The 12,494-nt window shown below is 43.6% G+C and overlaps 1 long non-coding RNA gene across 7 annotated transcripts in view; it reads right to left on the reverse strand.

Annotated features, from left to right (window-relative positions):
- Nucleotides 1–1,515: 1,515 nt before the first annotated feature.
- LOC110484121 (uncharacterized) overlaps nucleotides 1,516–12,494 on the reverse strand; it is a 44,391-nt gene continuing 33,412 nt past the window's right edge. For 2 of the 7 annotated variants that reach the window (XR_014955807.1, XR_014955810.1), the window contains 3 exons: nucleotides 10,641–11,698; nucleotides 9,429–9,586; nucleotides 7,693–8,512 (listed from right to left, as the gene is read on the reverse strand). This is a non-coding gene — a long non-coding RNA (uncharacterized LOC110484121). Of the gene's footprint in view, nucleotides 2,853–7,692; nucleotides 8,513–9,428; nucleotides 9,587–10,640; nucleotides 11,699–12,494 lie in introns of those variants that run through there. The other 5 variants (XR_014955805.1, XR_014955806.1, XR_014955808.1 and 2 more) reach the window with 5 other exon arrangements.

Below are 12,494 nucleotides of genomic sequence, written 5' to 3' on the forward strand. Positions count from 1 at the left end.
CTGTTAACTGAGAGTGACAAGCAAAATGACAAAACCTTCAGTTCCTGTGCCAGCCCAGGTGGGCAACATCCCCAGGGAAGGAGATGTGAACATTTCAGACTCTGGATGAGTGGTTTAGGTAAAAATTGGTTTTGATTTCCAAACGTTGGCACACGCAGGCTGCTGCTGATGCTCTCCACCTGCCAGCAGCCTGGCAGGGCCCTGCCTGGCTCTCAGTGCCAATCTGTCCTTAGACATCACATTCTGCAAACCTGCAGATGGAGGTTTCCACAAGCAGAAGCTGACATGGCAAAAGCTCAGTGGGGGGATCCACTGGCCATGATCCAGCAGCAGTGCCCCTCCCTGTCAGTGGGCTGCAGGCTGAGCTAAAGCCACACTCTTGGAGGGTTTGGACATGCCCCAGCAATCCCTGGTTCCCTCTTCTCCGAGGGAGGAAATGTAGCAGGCTCTTTGCAGCAGAGGTGTTTATTGGCATGTATTTATTGGTGCCATAGACAAGCACCTACCAAGATGACACCGTAGCCTCCAGATTAATTCCTGTTGCTTCACTACACAAGTTACTAAAACCAAGTGTCCTGGTTTCAGCTGGGATAGAATTTACTTTTTTCCTAGTAGCTAGAACCTGGATTTAGTATGGCAATGATGCTGGAAGCACCACTGAGGTTTTAGATGTTTTTGAGCAGTGCTTGACCCGAGTCAAGGACATCAGTTTCCCATGCAGTGGGAGGGAGGAGATGCAGGAGGGGACACAGCCAGGACAGCTGACCCAAACTGGCCAAAAGGATATTCCAAACCACAGAAGGCCATGCCCAGTGTGTAAACTGGGAGCAGTTGGCCAGGAGGTGATGGCTGGTAGTTGGAAACAGACTTGACATTAGTCAGTGGCTGATGGGCAATTGCATTGTACATCACTTGTCTGTCTTTGGTTTGGTTTAATTTATTTTATTTTTTATCTTTACAACTATTATTTTTGTTATTGTTATCATTAGTATTAATATATATTTACTGTGTTTTGTTATCAAACTGTTTTTATCTCAGTCCATGAGTATGAGCGTTTTTTTTAAACTATTGCTCCTGATTTTCCTCTCCATGCCAGCAGGGCAGGTGGGAATGAGCATTTGTGTGGTATTTAGTTGCCATTTAGGGTTAAACCACACCACCTAGGAAAGCCAAGGCATTGGCATTCCTGAAAACTTGCAATGGGACAGGGACAGAGCAGCACATTTACTTCTGCTCTCCCAGACTGCCTAATTTTGAAGCCAAACTCAGTGCAGACCAAGCTATAAAAGGGATGGCTGAGGGATATATCAGTGTTCTTCCAGCCTGCAAGAAAATTAGTTTAGAAAATGCTTACCAGCATTCCCTTTAGAGTGTCTTATCCATTTGACTTTTGAAAATAAGTCAGATCTGTTTAAACTACTATATTGCAGCCAACAAATAAAAACACCTAATAAATATCACTACAGTAATAGCATTTTGGAGCATGCATTTATATCTCTTCTCTCCAGTTACCAAATATACACTCATTTCTAAATATTCAGGAGATAATTTGATGTTTCTGGATATGACACTGTGAATATTCTTCTCAAAGTGGTGGGAATACATTATGACTCACACATGACATCTGCCTAAGGAGTTATTTAAACTGGAGTATTTTATCAGGGGATTATTAATTTTGGTGCCTAAATTAATGAGCATTAACCTGGGCGAATATCTAGAAAATATTACGAATGAGTGGGAAGGGAGAAAACCTACTTGGTGACTCAGAGCAAAGTTTAAAATATCACTTAAGTGGATATAGTGAGTACAGTAATGATAATGTGACAACTTGAGCCAGATAATATCTGCAGTAAAATCTATTAAGGGTAACAGCAGTGTCCCCCATCACCACAGCAGGTCCTGTGCCAGGATACCACAAGCAAGGAACAAAACCCCCTTTTTTTCCATCAGCCCAAGTTTGTTATGAAGGAGAGATTGTCACATTTTAAGGATACCTAAGCACTGAGTTTGAGAGTCCACCAAAATGATTTCTTAACAAATGGGCAGAATTGCATTCCTACTCACACCAAAATAATTTTATTTGGCAGCATGAAGGGACCTAAAAGAAGACCTGGAGGTTAAAAATCGAACATGAATCTTGGCAGGTGGCAATAGGCAGTGACAATTTTCCACCACATTTAGAGAATTTATGAAATACACCATCAGAGGGTGGTTGTGTCTCTCACATACGGGAATGAGTCTAATTAAAAATGTTTAACTTTTTCATCTTACACTTGGAATAGGCCACCCGGGGCTCAGAACCTAGGTGCCACCTGACAAGATTTTAATGGGAACCCAGCAAGCCTCCATGTTTATAAGCATGACTACTAAACTGAACTTCCCAAGTGTATTTCTTGTCCTTTATGAAAAAATAATGAAGTTTTTCTCTGCGAGTATTTATAGTACTTCATGAATTTGGGATGAGTACTAGCAAAGAGTTTAACAGCCAGTGAAACAATAGTAAATAAATGCATAAAGACTTGGACTTAAACTTCGGGTGCAATGGTTGTGCCTTGGTTCTAATTAACAAAGGGCAACTCGCATGTCAGGCCTTGAAATGAGTGGCCTTTTACACAATATAATCATTAACTTTTCAGGGACTAAAAAGAAGCTCCTGTTCTTTGTTTTTCCTGCCTTGGTGCTCACTGACTTATAAAGCATTAGGAACTACACTTCTGCTTAATTCATCTGGCAGCAGGAACTCCAAACCTCAGAGGCGGTGGGGAGCTCTAGTGCTTGGAGTCTGAGAGCCCCAAGGGCATGAACTCCAGGGATTTCAGGTTTCTTCATCCAGGTGAGCAGGAGACTTAAGCCTGGAAGAGAAAAAAGTATAAGGGGAAGGAAAGCTCCTATTGGATGTACAGAAATTTCAAGAGTAACACTGGAATTTTCTGCCACACAGAATTGCAGGGAGGAATGAGCCCTCGCTCTTCTCCAAGCCTTCCTCGGCAGCCATGGTCTGAATTTTCCCATGGGAGGAGAAGAGCAGCCCTGGAATAAACAGTGCATGAGGCTGATCTGAACAACCCCAGCCCAAAGCCTACCCAGACCTCCACAATATGAAGAATATCCCTCACAGGATAAGCACTTTGAGGATTGAAATTCAGAGCTTCAGCTGCAGTGTGCTAGACACTTATTTAGACTCCAAAATAGCCCATCTCAGGTAGGAGCAGACACAGGTGGTGCTTGCAGTGCCCTGTTCTCCCAAGTGCCTCCTTTATTGGCACAGAAACATCCACAGCTTATTTGATTATTATAAACAAGATTTGTTTGCAATATCAGTGGCGATGCCAAGCTTCCACAGAGCCTTGTTTCATTTATGAAAATATATTGGTTTGATTTGGGTTTATGATTTTTTTCCCTCTGAGTCATATATTTGCAGCATGAGGAACAGCAAAGTTTTCTCAAAGCAGGAAGAGGACCAGAATTTAAGTGTGAGGCTGTGGAGTAAAGGCAATTTTGATGTGATGCTGCTTTGTTGAACAGAATTATTTTTTAAGATGACGAAGCCTGAGAAAATGTATTTAAAAAAAATAATACCCAAGCACTTTCATGGCAGAGGCAGTAAGTGCACTAAGGTAAAACACACACAAAATCTCTCCCAGGCACTTGAAAGTTTGTCACAGCTCCAGAGGGGAAATTGTTACTGATCCAATGACCTTCCTCCAAAATCACACAGAGTTATTTTAGCAACACGACAGTGTGATAACTAAAACAAAGATGAGGGAAGGATGCTCAAAACTACCTGTTCTGCAAGTCTGGACTCTGGTTTCAAAGTGCTTGTGGTGGCAGGAAAGAAAACTGGCAGAGCTTTTCCTTGCTGAGAAAGGCTGGGTGTTGGTAAAGCTCTAACTCCCCTCTTTGCACAGCCATGGTTGGATGCTTTTAGTAATAATTTTCAACCACTCATAAATATTTTATCTGAAAGCTATACAGCAACTTCTTAGCATGCAAGCAGGCATTTGACAGCTTGCAAAACAGGAGATGAGTGTGCAAGGTGGGCTGAGTGCCAAGACTTGCAGAGAGCTGGGGCAATGCCCTTTATTATCCTGAAAATCCAAGCAGCCTCAGAAGAAGGCTGTGGAAAACCTCTGGCCAGGTCAAGTGCATTTTCATATCTTACAGATTGAAGAAATCTCTTCCATCTTTCTACTGACCTGAGAAAAATCCATAATTAGCAGGGCCTGAATTTGGATGTCAATCAGAGTTTCAGATCCTGAGAGTTTTGACAGAAAATGCAGGAAAACTTGACACAACAGATCCAGTTCAGGCTCAAAATGCAGTATTAGCACACACCCACTTGCTATGTTTTCTAGTCCTAAATACTTCCTGAAAACTGAAGAGTTTAATAGGAGAAGTGTGTGGGGAAAAAAGATGCTGTTGTAGAAAAGTGACTTTTCCCAAAGCACAGCATGCCACCAGTCTGGTAGTCACAGCCAAGTCCCATTACTTTAAAGGAATAGCCCAGGCAAATCAGGACAAGCAAAGCCAGGCTAAGCAAAGCAAATGGAGCTGGCAGAGCTGCTGACAGAGGCAGGTGAGTCCCAGCACCATCAGCACAATGCTGCAGTCCTTGCTGCAAGAGCAGCACTGAGCTTGCACTAATTTTCACACTAGTTTCCTTCCCTTCTCCTCTCATGGCACGATTTGTTAAGCAGTGGCCTGTCCAGAAAAAGGGGGAATTAATAAGGTGTCAGCTTTTTCAGACCCCTGTTTTGAGGAAAGCTAAATTTCCAAGCTCAGCCAAAGCCCTCCGGAGTGCTCACCTCTCCCGCTCCCCATCTGACCCAGCCTTTGAAGGCAGAGCTGCCTGGCTTCAGCCATTAGGCTGTTAAGAGCCTGGCATTAACACTATAAATATCCCATATTCAAACATTATCATTGAGCTCCCAGAGCAGAAACTACCTTGATTGAAGAATAGACTCATTAAGGGAGTGAAATGACAGCTCTGAGCAGGCTCTGTTTGCAGTTTCTAAATGCATCTGCTCTGATGGGATTAAAGATGTGCTCCCCACTGGGAGCAAAGAATGGCCTTAATGCCAGGTCTGCCTCTGGCTACATCATTAAGCAATAAGACATGACAGGCAGTGCATTTTAAGGGTTTTTTTTTTTTTTTGCATGCTCAGGTGTGCAGTGGCATAATGGTCATAGCAAAGCAGTCTTGGCCCCCAAGAGCTGTGCTCACTGCACTGGTGCATATTAAACACAGCTCTCAGCCAGCCAGCAGGAGCAGAGAACACATTTTGTGCATGCCAAAACATTTTTGGGTGCAATTCATCCCAGCTGCCTAAACCCCAAGCAAACAGGTTTGAGATTGAACACACATAAGTCACTATAACTATTAAAAAGGGATTTGTGAGCAACCATCATTTCGGAATTGTTAACAACAGGCCAAATCCTGGAGAATTCCCTGAGCAAGTGCCATGCCAAAATATTCACAGGTGGGAGTAGAGAGCCAGCAGTGATCCCACAGGGCTTTGACACATCACTGAGCACAACTGCATCCCCTTGTGTATCACTCTTTAGGAGGTCTGAGAAAGTGGTACCTACCTTGGCAGGGGACCCTGCATCCTCTACTGCCACCTCGGTGGAGCTTTGCCCTCAGCACCATTTCTGTGTGAGAGTGTCACCCATCATCACCAAAGCAAACAAAATGGTTTTAGAGCAGTTCACCTTCCACTACTGCATACACAGGGGGAAAAAACATCATTTTTGTCCATGCAGGAGGTGCAAGTGCAAGCCCTACAACCAGGGAAAGCCTACACAGCCATGACTGCCAAAGAGAGCAAGACAGATCCTGGTGACTGGATTAAGGGTGGTAAGTCATCCTTAAAAAGTACAGGGTGGTCTTGAACCTCTCATTTCAAATGCTGGTGAAAAAGTTAATAATAAAACCAGAGTCTGCTGCTAATGACTGCTTCCAATGTGTCAGTTCTTTTCCACACATCAGCTTTAGCAGCTCTCCTTGCCTCTGGACTCACTACTGACTGCAGCTGCTTGAATATTCATAACCTGTTGCTTACTCAAATAAATTTTTTCAGAGCAGAAATTCTCCAAAAATTCTTCAGGCGAGACACATAAAAATGAAGATATTGAAAAATACCTTCAAGATGCTTTCCAAACAGCATGTACACTTTCTTTTGGATTGCAATGACTGCAAAATGCAAGCTACATATTTCATATCTTCACAAACCCAAAAGCAAGCCTGCTCCATAAGCACTTTGGCTGTGTGATTTATATGCCCTATGTGAGCAATGTAGGAAAGAAAACTACAAAAAAAAAAAACCCAGATAGTCAATGGGGAAATTATTTCTTAGCTCACAAAGGCCAGTCATATGATGAGACACCATACACTGAAAGAGTCAGGTGCTCACAGCTGTTGTAATATTCCAACCACAGCAAATTTTCTAATCAAACAAGCACCTTTACTTTAAATTGTAAGGGTTTATACCATCCCAGCAAGATATGAAATATGTAGGGCTTCTCTTACAAGCCTGAGGATTTTTTCTAAGTTGCTTAAATGAATGGATGTGGATGGGCATAGGGCTGGCCAGCCCAGCACAACCTGCAATGGACAGCTTTAGAGTAATTTAATACAGGAAAACACTACCTGAACTATCTGGCTTAGCACTCCATTCCCAAGAGAGGCTTGGCCAGAACATATAAAGGGTATTTCTCTGCTGGGTCTGAAATTTGTAACCAAAGTGTTTCCTAACAGTGAACAGAAAACAAAATATGACCAATTAGCCCTTTCCCCCCACCTTTTTTTTTTTTTTTTTTTTTTTTTGGATGGAGCGAGAAAACTTAGATTACCACCATTTTCTCTCATGGCTCTGCTCAAACAGAAATCTTCACTCCAATGTTTCAGTCAAGAGGTTTCTGTTTCTACCTGGGGAGACATTTCCATCCACACAGATCATGAACTCAAATGACACCCCAGAAAGCCTCCTACCCTCTCCCTCCTGTAGGTTTTTATCAATCCCCCAGGCTGGTGTGCAAGCTCCTAGCCAATCCCCCACCCCAGCATAGCCACAGCCTCACATTAAACATGAAAATTTAAACTCCTCCTGTTCTGCAACATTTACAAATCTGTGAGAGTAATGCAAGCAAATGGCTGTTGTCTGGGGCTGAAGGGAACTGCTGAGCTTTCCACCAGCAAATCTGTTCCCATCTTTTATTTACAGGAATTTAAGGGATTTCATTAGTCATAGAACAATTCACATTTCAAGACAAGTGAGGCCACACAATTGTACTGCACTCAGTTACTCCCCAAATGCTCCCACATTTTTGTAGGAAATGCAGAGGCTGAAAGTTTTCAGGCTAGAAAGCCCCAGTGATGAAGCCCAGCAAGGAACCCTACTGCAGAGGTCCACCCAGGCTGTGCTGCACAAACCTCTCCAAGGGGAGGGTGTCCTGCAGTGGGGTCAGGAGCTGACCCTGCAAAGCAATCTGCCTCTGCACCATCATCCTCTGAAAACTTTACAGTCCCTTCTCTGCTACATATCTCCTACTGGCATGGGAACCACTTTGCTAAATTCATATCTGTCCAAATTTTTCAAGCTTATGCAATATTGGATAATCTTTCAATTTTAAATTGAGGTGGATTTTTAAAAAGCTGTTTAAGTTCTGTGCCACTCAAACCATTTTTACACATTTGCTGTCATGTTCCTAGAAGCAGAAGAGCCACATTGCAAGAATATTCCAATTTCTTTTATTCACAGACAACTTTGTGTTACAGGTTCCTTTGGCAAGAAATACCAGTAATATGCTTCTATCCCTGAAAATATTCATCTGGTGGGAGATGTCCCTACTCATGGCAGTGGGGTTGGACTAAATGATCTTTAAAGGTCCTTTCAGCACAAATTATTCTATCATTTTATGCTGGGACAGACTCTCTGCCACCAAATGGAAAAGAGATTTCTTTGGTAGCCATCACAACCCACACCACCATCATCCTTTCTGAAAATATATACCATATAGGGACCAGGCAATGGAGAGAACCTAACTCATGCCACAGGCAAGCTACCTTCCTGAAAATGCCTTGCTGTCAGATAGGTTAAAGCACTCTTTGTGAAAAAAATCCCGATGCTACAGAAGCAATGAGATAAGTGTATATTTACCAATGATTTGTGATTTATATAGGATGAGAATCCTCTTGCCTGAGGATCTTCAAAAGCATGAAGTTGAGAAACAGTCAAAGTTTTCCAATAACAGAAAACAAGAAGACTCCATTTGAAATGGATTGGTTTTTAACGAGAACATTTATAAATCCAGAATATATAGACAACTCAGAAACCTCCTTAACTTCAACTTTAGCTTTCTTTATAGAATTACCAAGGCTTCTCTTCTTTCCTCCTTGCCTTCTACATCTTTGTCTCTTCAGAACTCTTCAGAAACATTTTGAGAGCTCAACTCACAGTCTGTGAACCACATAGTACAGTGAGCCTTCTTCTTGAGTCACCCATGGATGTTACTGGAAGGAAACAAAATGTAGCCTCCTCATTAGCATATGAGTTATTCCTGGAAGGCTCAAAAAATTTCCCATCAAGCTTGGAATGTTTTGGTTTAAAAGGTTTCAGCAATGTTCTGCCAGCTTTTCTCCAGCCCAGTCATAACTTATTAAATGAAACTGCAAATCTACTTTAATTGCTGTTCCTTCCCCTCATCTCCTCCTCCTTAAGGGGTTTCAGAAAAATCATAAATTTGCTTTATTCTTGCTTGAAGCCTTAGATCTGCTCTCTACCTTCCTGACATCAGAAATCCAGGTAAGCACAGTCAGTTTTTAGGAAACCATCTGAGATGGACACAACTCTGCTGCCTCATCTTGGAAGATGCACAGAACAGAGCAGGCAGGTTACCTCCAGAGGACAGGAATTGCCCTTGATGTACAGCCTGCATGTCCTTGGCACATTGACCTCAGCAAATGCCAAACCCTGCCTCAGACTTCAGATTAAAAAGAATAATAATCTAATTTATCAAGGAGATACTTTGCAAGCCCTGTGGTGTGGAGCAGATCTGGCTGAAACCTTCCTCCCCCCTCAAATAAAGATCAGTCCTGCAACAGGGGGCACACATGGCATGGCTCTGTCGAGAGTCTCGTGGCAGAACTTGGAAAACAATTATCACAGAGGAGGAAATAGCTGCCTTGCTCTGGGAATATCCTGCAGCTGTGAATGCAGCAGCAGTCCTGACAGCCTGGGGAACTGTTGCCATCACTGCCTGTCTCAGTGCTGGGGAAGAGTTCCAGCCAAAACACCCTGGTTGTTGTGCTTGATGTGAGAGGACACCCAAGCACACAGCTGCCTGTGAGTGTCACTGCCACTGCACTGGGGAGTGTCAACCTCCAAATCAGGGGAAATTTCAGAAGATGGCACTGTTTGGAGACTTACAGTGTGTCTGGACTGTCCTAGGAGAAATCCATCTCCCTTCACTCCTGTGTGTGCTGGTGGACTTCCACATGAAGGTCCCATTCCATCTTTGGATTCCCTGTCCTCAGGAAAATGCAGCTGCTGGGGCTGGGCTAGAGCTCAGCTGGCTCCAGCCAAACCTGGTTGTCAGAAACCACAAAAAGAAGAGTTCCAGCCAAGGTCACTGTGCTGGAAAACACACACACAGAGACAAATTCTGGCACTCACGCCAGTCTGAAATTTGGAAGACTGGCAAACCTGGCCTTGAAAACAATCATGGCTAATTAAAAATGAAGACACACTCCTGAGCCAAGTAGTGATGTGGGGAGACATTTCTGTTGGATGCCTTATCACTTCCTGCACCCCAAATGATCCCACATAATTGGTTTTAAAAAAAAATATCATCCATTTTCTTCCAGTTTACCATTAATTCTTCAATTTGTTTACAAGGCAGCAAGTGAAAGACTCATTCTACAAGGAGCTAAAATGCTTACAGATCACTGTGAGTTCAAAGGATGTGTCATGGAAATGCATTGGGGAGAATTACTATTTCTCATCAGTGGGATAATTGCAGGCAATCCATCTGAAGGTTAGAACACAATATTTGGAAGAAGTTATTGCTTCTACATTTCTTTATAGTCTGACATGAAAGATCTGAAACTCCTTCTGCATGTGACTCAAATATGAATAAAGCTCATAACAAAACATAATAGAGGAAAATGAAAAATTCCTGGCTGCTATAGAGGCATCTGTGCTGTGGTTAAATTATATTTCGATTTTCAGCTCATTTGTTTATTCCTCCAGACAGCTACTGACCATATTCTAGAGGATCTTTACTTTGTTGAGGACCCCACGACTTTGCTGACTTTTAATCGTGCATCAGCGAGACTTTAAATAAATCAGCCATTGCTATTGGCTATTTAATGAAAAAAAAACACTGGAAGAAGGTACAAGCAGATTCTACAAATTGCTGAGGATAATAACAGAGAGCTGAATTCCTCATCCATGGTGCAGTCAATTCATCTTCAAAGTCAAAGCCTACCCAAGGGGCTTGGGCTACTTAAACCAGCTTTGCCAGGAGGCCTCACAACTTTTTCTGTGTGGGAACTCCTGTGGTGACTGAACCAGCAGAAACATGAGCAGATTGTTGTTTTGCCAGGCTCATCTTAACAAAGGACCACAAACTGAACTTACCTGGGAAGAGGAGTAAGACAGTTTTTCCTTCTCACCCCCAAGAGTTCACCTCTTACAGTTCAAGTCTAAAAGTCCCTCTCTGGAATCCACTAAAAATATTACTGGTACTCATCTGAGCTTTTCCTCCTTCCTGCTTGAAATATGTGCAAGAGACCATCTTCATGCCCAGAGTGGTTTCTTTGCTCAGACCTGGTCTCTGAGCACAGAAGTCCTCTGGAGTTCAAGGTGTCAAAAAGCCAGGCCATGGAGAAAGGCCCAGAAAATCTCTATTTCACTGTCCTGTGTCATGCTAAAACCAAGGTGGCAAACAACAGTCAAACCCCTCAGAAATGCTGACCAAGGTTTCGCAGATCTCAAGAAATGCATGTCCAACACAAGTGTTTTGGAAAAGACTTAAACAATCTGAAATCCTCCCCAGCCTTCACTCTTCAGCATTTATTGCTGGCGATTGGTGCAGATTATTCTTGCCTACAGCAATTTCTCACCCGAGCCCTGCAGCTGAAGATGGTGACTCCCACCGTGCTGGGGGAGCACGGAACAGCCTTGGGCACCAAACACTTCCCAAGAACATCCCCCAGCAGATGGCACGAATTTAGTCAGCCATGGATGGGAAAGGGAATCCCCAGGAGATGCAGTGACAGCACAGACACTGCAGAGAAGATCTTTTTTCTGTGTCCTCACAATCCATTTCCATACAGCTCTCAACTTTCTTCCACATAGTGTTTGGGACTTGAGAACACTAGGGAATCACACTTATTTGAGGCAGGGATGAGGAAGAGGGGAATAAACAGTATTTTTCTACTCTTGAAGAGAGCTCACTGAGACTCCAAAGGTCTTTCTCTACCGCATGGGTGAGAGATGCTGCTTTGTGTCACCAGCAGGATTACATCAGCAGCAGTAGTGAAATTCCCTGACTTCTGCTGCCTCCAGGCCTCAGTTTTCCCCTTGCTTAGCTCCAAGTTCTGCACCAGATACACAGCTGTCCCCTGACTTCTCTGGGGTCTGCACACTGGGCTGCTCCAAGGGCTGAGACACCTCCAGCAATCATCATGAAGCACCTGTCAAGTACAAGATCACAGAGCAGGATCATAGCCATGGGAGAAAACAGCCCAGCTGGACTACATCAAACAACCTAGCTACATTTAAAGGTGTTTTCTGCCCCTTTTCTGAAAGCCATCTTCTCATACCTCCATGCTCACAGGCACAAAAGGCTCCAGGGTTTGCAGATATGCAATCAGCTGCTGGACAGCAAAGCTGGGCTGGCTCCAGTGCTGCAAGGCCTGCAAAGCTCTGCCCATCCTGGAGATGTGCACAGCACCAGCACACCTCGGGTTATCACATAGCACACCTGAGCAGGTGTGCCAAAGCAGGAGGCAACCAAACAAAACAATACAGCCCTCAGGACTGAGAGGAGGAATCCTTTCTCCTGTTGGAAATGTTCATGGTTGGGCTTCCAAACCATCTTGGTGAATCATGCCTTTAGGGATCCCATCACCTGAGCCAAATAATTCAGCATCCCACAGCACACACAACCCCAGCCAGAGTGAAACCTGGATAAATGACCCAGAGAGTGCTGGCATTAAAAGTGGCACACTGAAGTGAGTCACTCAGTTAGCAGCCTCTGTCAATGTTTAGTAGCCAGAGAAGGGCTGTCCTGTCTCCTAAGTGACTCACAACATGAAAGAACATCACATTGCAGGGATCAATCACAAAGGTGAATAAGCAGCAGTGGTTTTGTCCAGAGGCTGAGTAACAAACCCAGCTACACATCAATCAGATCCATGGCCCTGCTCTTTTCCACTTAGTTAAATGAGCACTACTGAGTGCATCAGGCATTGTATCAGGCAGGGTCTC

The sequence above is a fragment of the Lonchura striata genome, chromosome 5, assembly GCF_050655825.1.
Source record: "Lonchura striata isolate lonStrDom1 chromosome 5, ASM5065582v1, whole genome shotgun sequence".
Classification (NCBI taxonomy): domain Eukaryota; kingdom Metazoa; phylum Chordata; class Aves; order Passeriformes; family Estrildidae; genus Lonchura; species Lonchura striata.